The sequence below is a fragment of the Chiloscyllium plagiosum genome, unplaced genomic scaffold (assembly GCF_037043375.1).
Source record: "Chiloscyllium plagiosum isolate Xiang-an unplaced genomic scaffold, Cpla_swu_hap1 HiC_scaffold_40, whole genome shotgun sequence".
In the NCBI taxonomy this organism is placed as follows: Eukaryota; Metazoa; Chordata; class Chondrichthyes; order Orectolobiformes; family Hemiscylliidae; genus Chiloscyllium; species Chiloscyllium plagiosum.
The window spans coordinates 20132676-20147294 of record NW_028270178.1 but is presented as its reverse complement, the minus strand read 5'-3'; the positions used below and the strand labels follow the sequence as shown (position 1 = coordinate 20147294).

Below are 14619 nucleotides of genomic sequence, written 5' to 3'. Positions count from 1 at the left end.
CCTCAGCCTTTCCTCATACGATCTTCCTACCATACCAGGCAACATCCTGGTAAACCTCCTCTGCACCCGTTCCAGTGCCTCCACATCCTTCCTATAGTATGGCGACCAAAACTGCACACAATACTCCAGATGCGGCCGCACCAGAGTCTTATACAACTGCAACATGACCTCAGGACTCCGGAACTCAATTCCTCTACCAATAAAAGCCAGTACGCCATATGCCTTCCTCACCGCACTATTTACCTGGGTGGCAACTTTCAAAATAGTTATAGATCAGAGAGACCTCGGGTGTTCAGGTACATCATTCTTCACACACCGTTAAGAAGGCATTTAGCACACGTGCCTTCATGGCTCAGACCTTTGAGTAAGTGAGCTGGGATGTCGTGCTGAGGTTGTACAGGAGGTGAGGTCTCCTCTGCAGTACTGTCTGCAGTTCTGGTCTCCCTGTGAGGCGGAGGATATTATTAAACTGGAGAGGGTTCAGAAGAGATTTAGCAGGAAGTCGCTGGGAAGGCAAGGTTGGAGTTAGAAGGAAAGGCTGGATGGGCTGGGACATTTTCCGCAGGAGGTTGAGGCATGACCTTAGAGAGGTTTATAAAATTACCGAGGGGTATAGATTAGGTGAACAGCCGGTGTCTTTTCTCTAAGGTGGGGAACTTCAAGACCGGGGACACGCTTTGAAGGTGACAGGAGAAAGATTTTCAAAAGACACGGGGCAATTGTTTTTCTACAGAGTGATTTGTGTGTGGAATGGGCATCCTGAGGAAGTGGTGGTTGTTGGGCACACTTACAGCATTTAAAGAGGCATTTGGATAGGTACATCGGTCAGGAATGGTTGGAGGGACATGGGCCAAGTGCAAGCAGGTGGGATGAGTTTAGTTTTGTATTATGGCTGACATCGGCTGGTCAGACCCAATGGTCTGTTTCCGTGCTGTATGATTGTAATCAGGGACAGCACGGGGTTAGATACAGAGTAAAGCTCTCTCCACACTGTCCCAGCCATCACACACTCCCAGGACAGGGCATAGCATGGGGTTAGATACAGAGTAAAGCTCTCTCTACACTGTCCTCCATAAAACACTCCCAGGACATGGACAGCACAGGGTTAGATACAGAGTAAGGCTCTCTCTACACTGTCCCGGCCATCTCACACTCCCAAAACAGGGCATAGCATGGGGTTAGATACAGAGTAAAGCTCTCTCTACACTGTCCCGGCTATCTCACACTCACAGGACAGGGCATAACATGGAGTTAGATACAACGTAAAGCTTTCTCTACACTGTTCCGGCCATCTCACACTCCCAGGACAGGGCATAGCATGGGGTTAGATACAGAGTAAGGCTCTCTCTACACTGTCCCGGCCATCTCACACTCCCAGGACAGGGCATAGCATGGGGTTAGATACAGAGTAAATTTCTCTCTACACTGTCCTCCATAAAACACTCCCGGGACAGGGCATAGCATGGAGTTAGATACAGAGTAAAGTTCTCTCTACACTGTCCCAGCCATCACACACTCCCAGGACAGAGCATAGCATGGAGTTAGATACAGAGTAAGGCTCTCTCTACACTGTCCCGGCCATCACACACTCCCAGGACAGAGCATAGCATGGAGTTAGATACAGAGTAAAGCTCTCTCTACATTGTCCCGGCCATCACACATCCCAGGACAGGGCATAGCATGGAGTTAGCTACAGAATAAAGCTCTTTCTACACTGCCCCATCACACATTCCCAGGACAGGGACAGTATAGGATAAGATACAGAGTAAAGTTTCCTCTACACTGTCCCATCACACACTCCCAGGACAGGGCATAGCATGGGGTTAGATACAGGGTAAAGCTCTCTCTACACTGTCCCAGCCATCACACATTCCCAGGACAGGGCATAGCATGGAGTTAGATACGGAGTAAGGCTCTCTCTACACTGTCCCTGCCATCACACACTCCCAGAACAGAGCATAGCATGGAGTTAGATACAGAGTAAAGCTCTCTCTACACTGTCCCTGCCATTACACACTCCCAGGACAGGGCATAGCATGGGGTTAGATACAGAGTAAGGCTCCTCTCTACACTGTCCCGGCCATCTCACACTCCCAGGACAGGGCATAGCATGGGGATAGATACCAAGTAAGGCTCTCTCTACACTGTCCCGGCCATCACACACTCCCAGGACAGGGCATAGCATGGGGATAGATACAGAGTAAAGCTCTCTCTACACTGTCCCAGCCATCTCACACTGGCAGGACAGGGCATAGCATGGGGATAGATACAGAGTAAAGCTCTCTCTACACTGTCCCAGCCATCACACACTCCCAGGACAGGGCATAGCATGGGGTTAGATACAGAGTAAATTTCTCTCTACACTGTCCTCCATAAAACACTCCCGGGACAGGGCATAGCATGGAGTTAGATACAGAGTAAAGTTCTCTCTACACTGTCCCAGCCATCACACACTCCCAGGACAGAGCATAGCATGGAGTTAGATACAGAGTAAGGCTCTCTCTACACTGTCCCGGCCATCACACACTCCCAGGACAGAGCATAGCATGGAGTTAGATACAGAGTAAAGCTCTCTCTACATTGTCCCGGCCATCACACATCCCAGGACAGGGCATAGCATGGAGTTAGCTACAGAATAAAGCTCTTTCTACACTGTCCCATCACACATTCCCAGGACAGGGACAGTATAGGATAAGATACAGAGTAAAGTTTCCTCTACACTGTCCCATCACACACTCCCGGGACAGGGACAGTATAGAACACTGATGTACCATCTGCCAGTCCCCTCAGTGCTCCCACTTTTCCCTGTTTCAGGATGGAAGCCTCCAGTGTCCGACCTGTAAGACAATATATGGTGTGAAGACTGGGACCCAGCCACCGGGGAAAATGGAATACCACACCATTCCGCACTCCCTCCCAGGATATCCCGAATCCAAGACGATTCGCATCATCTACAACATTCCCCCTGGCATCCAGGTATGTGCCCAGCTACACACCGGGAGGACACCACACACTACCGATAGGAACGCCCCCCACACCCCTCTCTGAGATACCCCACTCCCCTCACTGAGATATCCCCCCACACCCCTCACTGAGATATCCCCCACCTCTCACTGAGATACCCTCCGCCCCTCACTGAGATACCCCCCACACCCCTCACTGAGATACCCCCCCACACCCCTCACTGAGATACCCCACTCCCCTCACTGAGATACCCCCCCACACCCCTCACTGAGATACCCCCCACACCCCTCACTGAGATATCCCCCACCTCTCACTGAGATACCCTCCGCCCCTCACTGAGATACCCCCCACAACCCTCTCTGAGATACCCGCCACACCCCTCACTGAGATACCCCCACACCCCTCACTGAGATACCCCACACCCCTCACTGAGATACCCCACACCCCTCACTGAGATACCCCACACCCCTCACTGAGTTACCCCACACCCCTCACTGAGATACCCCCCACCCCTCACTGAGTTACCCCACACCCCTCACTGAGTTACCCCCACCCCTCACTGAGTTACCCCACACCCCTCACTGAGATACCCCCCACCCCTCACTGAGTTACCCCACACCCCTCTCTGAGATACCCGCCACACCCCTCACTGAGATACCCCCCACACCCCTCACTGAGATACCCCCCACACCCCTCACTGAGTTACCCCACACCCCTCACTGAGTTACCCCACACCCCTCACTGAGATACCCCCCACCCCTCACTGAGATACCCCCCACCCCTCACTGAGTTACCCCACACCCCTCACTGAGTTACCCCCACCCCTCACTGAGTTACCCCACACCCCTCACTGAGATACCCCCCACCCCTCACTGAGTTACCCCACACCCCTCACTGAGATACCCCCCACACCCCTCACTGAGTTACCCCACACCCCTCACTGAGTTACCCCACACCCCTCACTGAGATACCCCCCACCCCTCACGGAGTTACCCTACGCCCCTCACTGAGATACCCCCACCCATCACTGAGATACCCCCACCCTCACTGAGATACCTCCACCCCTCACTGAGATACACCACACCCCTCACTGAGATACCCCCCACCCCTAACTGAGATGCCCCACACCCCTCACTGAGATACCCCCCCACACCCCTCACTGAGATACCCCACACTCCTCACTGAGATACCCCACCCCTCACTGAGATATGCCACACCCCTCACTGAGATACCTCACACCTCACTGAGTTACCCCACACCCCTCACTGAGATACCCCCACACCTCACTGAGTTACCCCCACCCTCACTGAGATACCCCACCCCTCACTGAGATACCCCACCCCTCACTGAGATACCTCCACCCCTCACTGAGATACCCCCCACCCCTCACTGAGATGCCCCACACCCCTCACTGAGATACCCCACACCTCTCACTGAGATACCCCATACCTCTCACTAAGATGCCCCCCACCCCTCACTGAGTTATCCCACACCCCTCACTGAGATACCCCCCACCCCTCACTGAGATACCCCTCACCCCTCATTGTGATACCCCCTACCCCTCACTGAGATACCCCCCACACCTCACTGAGATACCCCACACCCCTCGCTGTGATACCCCCCAACCCTCACTGAGTTATCCCACTACCACTCACTGAGATACCCCACACCTCTCACTGAGATAACCCCCACCCCTCATTGAGATGCCACCCACCCCTCACTGAGTTACCCCCCAACCATCACTGAGACACCCCCACCCATCACTGAGATACCCCCCACCCCTCACTGAGATACCCCACACCCCTCGCTATAACACTCCCTGACATTTACCCAAACCCCTCACTGTAACACCTTCTGACATAACGCACACCTCTCACTGTAACACCTTCTGACATACCCCACACCCCTCACTCGAACACCCTCTGGCATACCCCACACCCCTCACTCTAACACCCTCTGACATACCCCACACCCCTCACTGTAACACTCTCTGACATTCCCCACACATCTCACTGTAACACTCTCTGACATACCCCACACCTCTCACTGTAACACTCTCTGACATAGCCCACACCTCTCAGTGTAACACTCTCTAACATCACCCACACCGCTCACTCTAACACCCTCTGACATACCCCACACCTCTCACTGTAACACTCTCTGACATACCCCACACCTCTCAGTGGCACACTCTCTGATATACCCCACACCCTCACTGTTACATTCTCTGACATACCCCACACCCCTCAGTGTAACCCTCTCCAACATACCCCCACACCCCTCACTGTAACACTCTCTGACATACCCTACAACCCTCAGTGTAACACTCTCTGACATACCCTACACCCCTCACCGTAACACTCTCTGACATACCCCACACCCCTCAGTGTAACCCTCTCCGACATACCCCCACACCCCTCACTGTAACACTCTCTGACATACCCTACAACCCTCAGTGTAACACTCTCTGACATACCCTACACCCCTCACTGTAACACTCTCTGACATACCCAACACCCCTCAGTGGCACACTCTCTGACATACCCCACACCTGTCACTGTAACACTCTCTGACATAACCCACACCTCTCACTGTAACATTCTCTGACATACCCCACACCCCTCACTGTAACACTCTGACACACCCCACACCCCTCACTGTAACACTCTCTGATATAACCCACACCTCTCACTGTAACACACTGTGACATAGCCCATACCCCTCACTGTAACACTCTCTGACATACCCCATACACCTCACTGTAACTCTCTCTGACACGCCCCACACCCCTCACTGTAACACTCTCTGACATACCCCACACCCCTCACTGTAACACTCTCTGACATACCCCATACCCCTCACTGTAAGACCCTCTGACATACCCCACACCCCTCACTGTAACACGATCTGACATACCCCACACCCCTCACTGTAACACCCTCTGACATACCTCACACTCCTAACTGTAACACTCTCTGACATACCCCACACCTCTCAGTGTAACACTCTCTGACATATTAACCACCCCTCACTGTAACACCCTCTGACATAGCCCACACTCCTCACTGTAACACTCTCTGACATCCCCCACACCCCTCACTGTAACACTCTCTGATATACCCCACACCCCTCACTGTAACACTCTCTGACATACCTCACACTCCTAACTGTAACACTCTCTGATATACCCCACACCCCTCACTGTAACACTCTCTGACATACCCCATACCCCTCACTGTAACACTCTCTGGTATACCCCTACCCCTCACTGTAACACACTCTGATATACCCCACACCCCTCACTGTAACACTCTCTGACATACCCCACACTCCACACTGTAACACTCTCTGTATACCTCACACCCCTCACTGTAACACTCTCTGACATACCCCACACCTCTCAGTGTAACACTCTCTGACAAAACCCACACCCCTCACTGTAACACTCTCTGACATACCCCACAGCCCTCACTGTAACACTCTCTGACATACCCCACACCCCTCAATGTAACACTCTCTGACATGACCCACACCCCTCACTGTAACACTCTCTGACATACCCCACACTTCACACTGTAACACTCTCTGTATACCTCACACCCCTCACTGTAAAACTCTCTGACATACCTCACACCTCTCAGTGTAACACTCTCTGACAAAACCCACACCCCTCACTGTAACACTCTCTGACATACCCCACAGCCCTCACTGTAATACTCTCTGATATACCCCACACCCCTCACTGTAACACTCTCTGACATACCCCACACCCCTCAATGTAACACTTTCTGATATACCCCACACCCCTCACTGTAACACTCTCTGGTATACCCCACTCCCCTCACTGTAACACTCTCTGATATACCCCACACCCCTCACTGTAACACTCTCTGACATACCCCACACCCCTCAATGTAACACTTTCTGATATACCCCACACCCCTCACTGTAACACTCTCTGGTATACCCCACACTCCATACTGTAACACTCTCTGACATACCCCACACCCCTCACTGTAACACTCTCTGACATACCCCACACCCCTCAATGTAACACTCTCTGATATACCCCACACTTCACACTGTAACACTCTCTTATATACCCCACACCCCTCGCTGCAACACTCTCTGATATACCCCTCACCCCTCACTGTAACATTCACTGATATACCCACACCCCTCACTGTAACATTAAATGCTCTGACATTACCCACACCTCTCACTCTAACACTCTGTGACATACCCCACACCTCTCAGTGTCACATTCTCTGATGTCCCACACATATGGCAGTGTTACCCGGAGAATGTTGGGATCCCTGACCGTTAGTTTTGATCTATGTGACAGGGCCCTGATCACCCCCACCCAGGAATGAATTTCACCGCACGAGGATTCCCACGACATTGTTACTTACCCGACAACGAAAAAGGCCGAGAGGTGAGAGGGAAACGCTCCGTGACATTTTTGGTGCCGTTGGGAGAGATTTTCCAATGACCCAACCTAGCGGGCACGTCCTGCCCTGGGAGAGTTTAATAGGAACAGTGCAGAGGGAGATACACTCTGTATCTAACCCCATGCTGTCCCTGTCCTGGGAGCATTTAATAGCAACAGTGCAGAGGGAGATTTACTCTGTATCTAACCCCGTGCTGTTTCTGTCCTGGGAGGGTTTAATAGCAACAGTGCAGAGGGAGATTTAGTCTGTATCGAAACCCGCGCTGTCCCTGTCCTGCGACTGTTTAAGAGGAACAGTGCAGAGGGAGATTTCCTCTGTATCTAACCCCGTGCTGTCCCTGTCCTGGGAGTGTTTAATAGGAACAATGCAGAGGGAGATTTCCTCTGTATCTAACCCCGTGCTGTCCCTGTCCTGGGAGTGTTTAATAGGAACAGTGCAGAGGGAGATTTACTCTGTACCTAACCCCGCGCTGCCCCTCTCCTGGGAGTGTTTATTAGGAACAGTGCAGAGGGAGATTTACTCTGTACCTAACCCCGCGCTGCCCCTCTCCTGGGAGTGTTTATTAGGAACAGTGCAGAGGGAGCTTTACTCTGTACCTACCCCGTGCTGTCCCTGTCCTGGGAGTGTTTAATATGAACAGTGCAGAGGGAGATTTACTCTGAACCTAACCCCGTGCTGTCCCTGCCCTGGGAGTGTTTAATAGGAACAGTGCAGAGGGACATTTACTCTGTATCTAACCCTGTGCTGTTCCTGTCCTGGGAGTGTTTAACAGGAACAGTGCAGAGGGAGATTTACTCTGCATCTAACCCCGTGCTGTCCTGTACTGGGAGTGTTTAATAGGAACAGTGCAGAGGGAGATTTACTCTGTATCTAACCCCGTGCTGTTTCTGTCCTGGGAGGGTTTAATAGCAATAGTGCAGAGGGAGATTTATTCTGTATCTAATCCCGTGCTGTTTCTGTCCTGGGAGTGTTTAACAGGAACAGTGTAGAGGGTGATTTACTCTGTGTCTAACCACGTGCAGTCCCTGTCCTGGGAGTGTTTAATAGGAACAGTGCAGAGGGAGATTTGCTCAGTATCTGACCGCATGCTGTCCCCCTGTCCTGGGAGTGTTTAATACGAACAGTGCCGAGGGAGATTACTCTATATCTCACCCCTGGCTGTCCCTGACCTGGGAGTGTTTAATAGGAACAGTGCAGAGGGAGATTTACTCTGTACCTAACCCCGTGCTGTCCTGTACTGGGAGTGTTTAATAGGAACAGTGCAGAGGGAGATTTACTCTGTACCTAACCCCGTGCTGTCCTGTCCTGGGAGTGTTTAATAGGAACAGTGCAGAGGGAGATTTGCTCAGTATCTGACCCCATGCTGTCCCTGTCCTGGGAGTGATTAAAAGGAACAGTGCAGAGGGACATTTACTCTGTATCTAACCCCGCGCTGTCCCTGACCTGGGAGTATTTAATAGGAACAGTGCAGAGGGAGATTTACTCTGTATGTAACCCCGTGCTGTTTCTGTCCTGGGAGTGTTTAATAGGAACAGTGCAGAGGGAGATTTACTCTGTATCTAACCCCGTGCTGTCCCTGTCCTGGGAGAGTTTAATAGGAACAGTGCAGAGGGAGATTTACTCTGTACCTAACCCCGTGCTATCTCTGTACTGGGAGTGTTTAATAGGAACGGTGCGGAGGGAGATTTACTCTGTATCTAACCCCATGCTGTCCCTGTCCTGCGACTGTTTAATAGGAACAGTGCAGAGGGAGATTTACTCTGTATCTAACCCCATGCTGTCCCTGTCCTGGGAGCATTTAATAGCAACAGTGAAGAGGGAGATTTACTCTGTATCTAACCCTGTGCTGTTCCTGTCCTGGGAGTGTTTAACAGGAACCGCGCAGAGGGAGATTTGCTCAGTATCTGACCCCATGCTGTTCCTGCCCTGGGAGTGTTTAATAGGAACAGTGCAGAGGGAGATTTACTCTGTATCTAACCCCGTGCTGTCCCTGTCCTGGGTGTGTTTAACAGGAATAGTGCAGAAGGAGATTTACTCTGTGTCTAACCCCGTGCTGTCCCTGTCCTGGGAGTGTTTAATCGGAACAGTGCAGAGGGAGATTTGCTCAGTATTAGACCGCGTGCTGTCCCTGTCCTGGGAGTGTTTAATACGAACAGTGCCGAGGGAGATTTACTCTGTATCTAACCCTGTGCTGTCCCTGTCCTGGGAGTGTTTAATAGCAACAGTGCAGAGGGAGATTTACTCTGTACCTAACCCCACGCTGTCCCTCTCCTGGGAATGTTTAATCGGAACAGTGCAGAGGCAGTTTTACTCTGCAGCTGACCTCGTGCTGTCCCTGTCCTGGGAGTGTTTTATAGGAACAGTGCAGTGGGAGATTTTCTCAGTATCTGACCGCGTGCTGTCCTTGTCCTGGGAGTGTTTAATAGGAACAGTGCAGAGGGAGATTTACTCTGTACCTAACCCCACGCTGTCCCTCTCCTGGGAATGTTTAATAGGAACAGTGCAGAGGGAGATTTACTCTGCATCTAACCCCGTGCTGTCCCTGTGCTGGGAGTGTTTAAAACGAACAGTGCAGAGGGCGATTTGCTCAGTATCTGACCACGTGTTGTCCCTGTCCTGGGAGTGTTTAACAGGAACAGTGTGGCGGAAGATTTACTCTGTACCTGACCCCACGCTGTCCCTGTCCTGGGAGAGTTTAATAGGAACTTGCAGGGGAAGATTTACTCTGTACCTAACCCCGTGCTGTCCCTATCCTGGGAGAGTTTAGTAGGAACAGTGCAGAGGGAGATTCACTCTGTACCTAATCCCGTTCTGTCGCTGTCCTGGGAGTGTTTCATTGGAACAGTGCAGAGCGAGATTTACTCTGTATCTAACCCCGTGCTGTCCCTGTCCTGGGAGTGTTTCATTGGAACAGTGCAGAGGGAGATTTACTCTGAACACTAACCCGGTGCTGTTCCTGTCCTGGGAGTGTTTAATAGGAACAGTGCAGAGGGAGATTTACTCTGTATCTAACCCCACACTGTACCTGTCCTGGGAGTGTTTAATAGGAACAGTGCAGAGGGAGATTTACTCTGCATCTAACCCCACGCTGTCCGTGACCAGGGAGTGTTTAATACGAACAGTGCAGAGCGAGATTTACTCTGTATCTAACCCCGTGCTGTCCCCGTCCTGGGAGCATTTAACAGGAACAGTGCAGAGGGAGATGTACTCTGTACCTAACCCCGTGCTATCCCTGTCCTGGGAGTGTTTAACAGGAACAGTGCAGAGGGAGATTTACTCTGTATCTAACCCCGCGCTGTCCCTGTCCTGAGAGTGTTTAATCGGAACAGTGCAGAGGGAGATAAACACTCTATCTAACCCTGCAGTTTCCCAGTGCTCGGAGTGTTTAATAGGAACAGTGCAGAGGGAGATTTACTCTGTATCTAACCCTGCCCCACGCTGTCCCTGTCCTGTGAGTGTTTAATACGAACAGTGCAGTGGGAGATTTACTCTGTACCTAACCCTGTGCTATCCCTGTCCTGGGAGTGTTTTATATGAACAGTGCCGAGGGAGATTACTCTATATCTAACCCCGCGCTGTCCCTGACCTGGGAGTGTTTAATAGGAACAGTGCAGAGGGAGATTTACTCTGTACCTAACCCTGTGCTATCCCTGTCCTGGGAGTGTTTTATATGAACAGTGCCGAGGGAGATTACTCTATATTTTACCCCGCGCTGTCCCTGACCTGGGAGTGTTTAATAGGAACAGTGCAGAGGGAGATTTACTCTGTACCTAACCCTGTGCTATCCCTGTCCTGGGAGTGTTTTATATGAACAGTGCCGAGGGAGATTACTCTATATCTAACCCCGCGCTGTCCCTGACCTGGGAGTGTTTAATAGGAACAGTGCAGAGGGAGATTTACTCTGTACCTAACCCCGTGCTGTCCCTGCCCTGGGAGTGTTTAATAGGAACTTGCAGAGGGAGATTTACTCTTTATCGAACCCCGTACTGTCCCTGCCCTGGGAGTGTTTAATAGGAAAAGTGCAGAGGGAGACTTAGTCTGTATCTAACCCCGTGCTGTCGCTGTCCTGCGAGTGTTTTATAGGAACAGTGCAGAGGGAGATTTACTCTGTACCTAGCTCCACGCTCTCCCTGTCCTGGGAGTGTTTAATGGAAACAGTGCAGAAGGAGATTTACTCTGTATCTAACACCGTGCTGTCCCTGCCCTGGGAGTGTCAACAGGGATACACAGAGACACACACACACACACGCAGGGTCAACAGGGACACACACACATACACAGGGTGAGCAGGGACGCACACAGAGACACACTCACATACACAGGTTCAACACGGACACACAGAGAGACACACACACACAGTGTCAACAGGGACACACATAGACACACGCACAGGGTTAACAGTAACGCACAGAGACACACGCATATACAGGGTCAACAGGGACGCACAGAGACACACGCATGCACAGGGTCAACACGGACACACAGAGACACACACACACAGACAGGGTCAACAGGGACACACAGGATTAAATGGGACACACAGAGACACACACACACACAAACACGGTCACCATGACACATGGAGACACGCACACACGCACACACACTCACAGGTCAACAGGGACACACAGAGAGACACACACACACACACACACACACACACACGGTCAACAGGGACTCACACAGAGACACAGACACACACACGCACACACACACACACACACACACACAGGGTCAACAGGGACTCACACAGACACACACACGCACACACAAGGGTCAACAGGGACACACACACACACACACACACAGGGTCAACAGGGACTCACACAGGGACACACACACGCACACACACAGGGTCAACAGGGACTCACACAGACACATGCACACACACAAGGTCAACAGGAACTCACAGAGAGACACACACACGCACACACACACAGGGTCAACAGGGACTCACACACACACACACACACACACACACACACACAGGGTCAACAGGGACTCACACAGAGACACAGACACAGACACACACACACACACAGAGGGTCAACAGGGACTCACACAGAGACACACACACACACACACACACACACACACACACGGTCAACAGGGACTCACACAGAGACACAAACACACACACGCACACACACACACACACACACACACAGGGTCAACAGGGACTCACACAGACACACACACGCACACACAAGGGTCAACAGGGACACACACACACACACACACAGGGTCAACAGGGACTCACACAGGGACACACACACGCACACACACAGGGTCAACAGAGACACATAGACACACACACACACACATACACACGGTCAACAGGGACTCACACAGAGACACAGACACACGCACACACACAGGGTCAACAGGGACTCACACAGACACATGCACACACACAGGGTCAACAGGAACTCACAGAGAGACACACACACGCACACACACACAGGGTCAACAGGGACTCACACACACACACACACACACACACAGGGTCAACAGGGACACACACACACAGGGTCATATACGCACACATACACACACAGGGTCAACAGGGACACACAAATTCTGGATTAGTGGTGCTGGAAGAGCACAGCAGTTCAGGCAGCATCCAAGGAGCTTCGGGACACACAGAGACACACAAACATACACAGAGGGAGAGAGACACACACACACACACAGACTCTCTCTCTCTTTCTATCTCTCTCTCTCTCTCTCTCTCTCTCTCTGTTGGGTGAATGATCTGTTTCTGTCTGGCCCTGGGTAGGTGCTGAGGTTACTGCTGGTGGCCTGGGACCGAAGGTTAATCTTCGCCATTGGGACATCCAGCACGACGGGAGAGACAGACACGGTTGTCTGGAACGAGATCCATCACAAGACGGAGTTTGGCTCGAATCTGACTGGACACGGCTACCCAGACTGTAACTACCTGGAGAACGTCTGGGCAGAACTGAGGGCCCAGGGGATCAGCGACGATTAGGGCTGTGTTAGGGGAGGGGGCAGAGAGCGACCGAGGGAGGGACATGCTGCGAGTGAGCTGGTGTCAGAGAATAGAGGGAATTGTGAGAGTGTGGGGCACAGAAGGAGAGAGAGAGAGTGTGTTGTGGCGGAGAGAGAGAGAGACAGAGCACCTTAGGAAGGAGTGGACACGGTGAGGGAGGGACTGACCAACTGAATCCTGACCCCTCTCTCTCTCTTTCTCTACATTAACCCCGAACATCCCACAGCCAGGCAACTCCTGTGTTCAGCCAGCGCAGTCTGGGAGATCTGGTTTGACTGAAGAGTGTCATAGCATGAGAGGGTCCCTCCAGGACTTTGATTCCTGAGACGTTAAACTGATAGCACGCAGGTAAACTTTGTAAAACAGAGCTCACGGATTTTAGTTTCGGAAGAAAGGTGAAGGATTTCACTTGATCAATGAGATGTAGATTACAAATTGTGAAAGCTGATTTCCTCTGCCCATCCCCTCTCTCTAACCCAAGGATCACTGGGCAGGAATCAGGAGCAGGAACCCTGGCTGATTTCCCCTCTCTCTAACCCAGGGGATCACTGGGCAGGGATCAGGTGCAGGAACCCTGGCTGATTTCCCCTCTCTCTAACCCAGGGGATCACTGGGCAGGGATCAGGAGCAGGAACCCTGGCTGATTTCCCCTCTGTCTCTCTCTCTAACCCAGGAATCACTGGGCACTGATCAGGAGCAGGAACCCTGGCTGATTTCTCCTCTCTCTAACCCAGGGATCACTGGGCAGTGATCAGGAGCAGGGACCCTGGCTGATTTCCCCTCTGTCTCTCTCTCTAACCCAGGGATCACTGGGCAGTGATCAGGAGCAGGAACCCTGGCTGATTTCCCCTCTGTCTCTCTCTCTAACCCAGGGATCACTGGGCAGTGATCAGGAGCAGGAACCCTGGCTGATTTCTCCTTTCTCTCTCTCTCTCTCTAACCCAGGGATCACTGGGCAGTGATAAGGAGCAGGATCCCTGGCTGATTTCTCCTCTGTCTCTCTCTCTCTAACCCAGGAGATCACTGGGCAGTGATCAGGAGCAGGAACCCTGGCTGATTTCCCCTCTCTCTAACCGAGGGATCACTGGGCAGTGATCAGGAGCAGGAACCCTGGCTGATTTCCCCTCTCTCTCTCTCTCTCTCTCAAACCCAGGGGATCACTGGGCAGTGATCAGGAGCAGGAACCCTGGC

The 14619-nt window shown here is 52.0% G+C and overlaps 1 pseudogene across 1 annotated transcript in view; it reads left to right on the top strand.

Annotated features, from left to right (window-relative positions):
- Positions 1 to 14226, top strand: part of LOC122544142 (E3 ubiquitin-protein ligase DTX4-like) — a 41655-nt pseudogene extending 27429 nt beyond the window's left edge. The window contains exons 5-7 of the transcript XR_015753957.1: positions 2815 to 2976; positions 7310 to 7399; positions 13195 to 14226. The product of XR_015753957.1 is annotated as an E3 ubiquitin-protein ligase DTX4-like (transcript). The remainder of the gene's footprint in view (positions 1 to 2814; positions 2977 to 7309; positions 7400 to 13194) is intronic.
- The last annotated feature ends 393 nt before the right edge of the window (positions 14227 to 14619 follow it).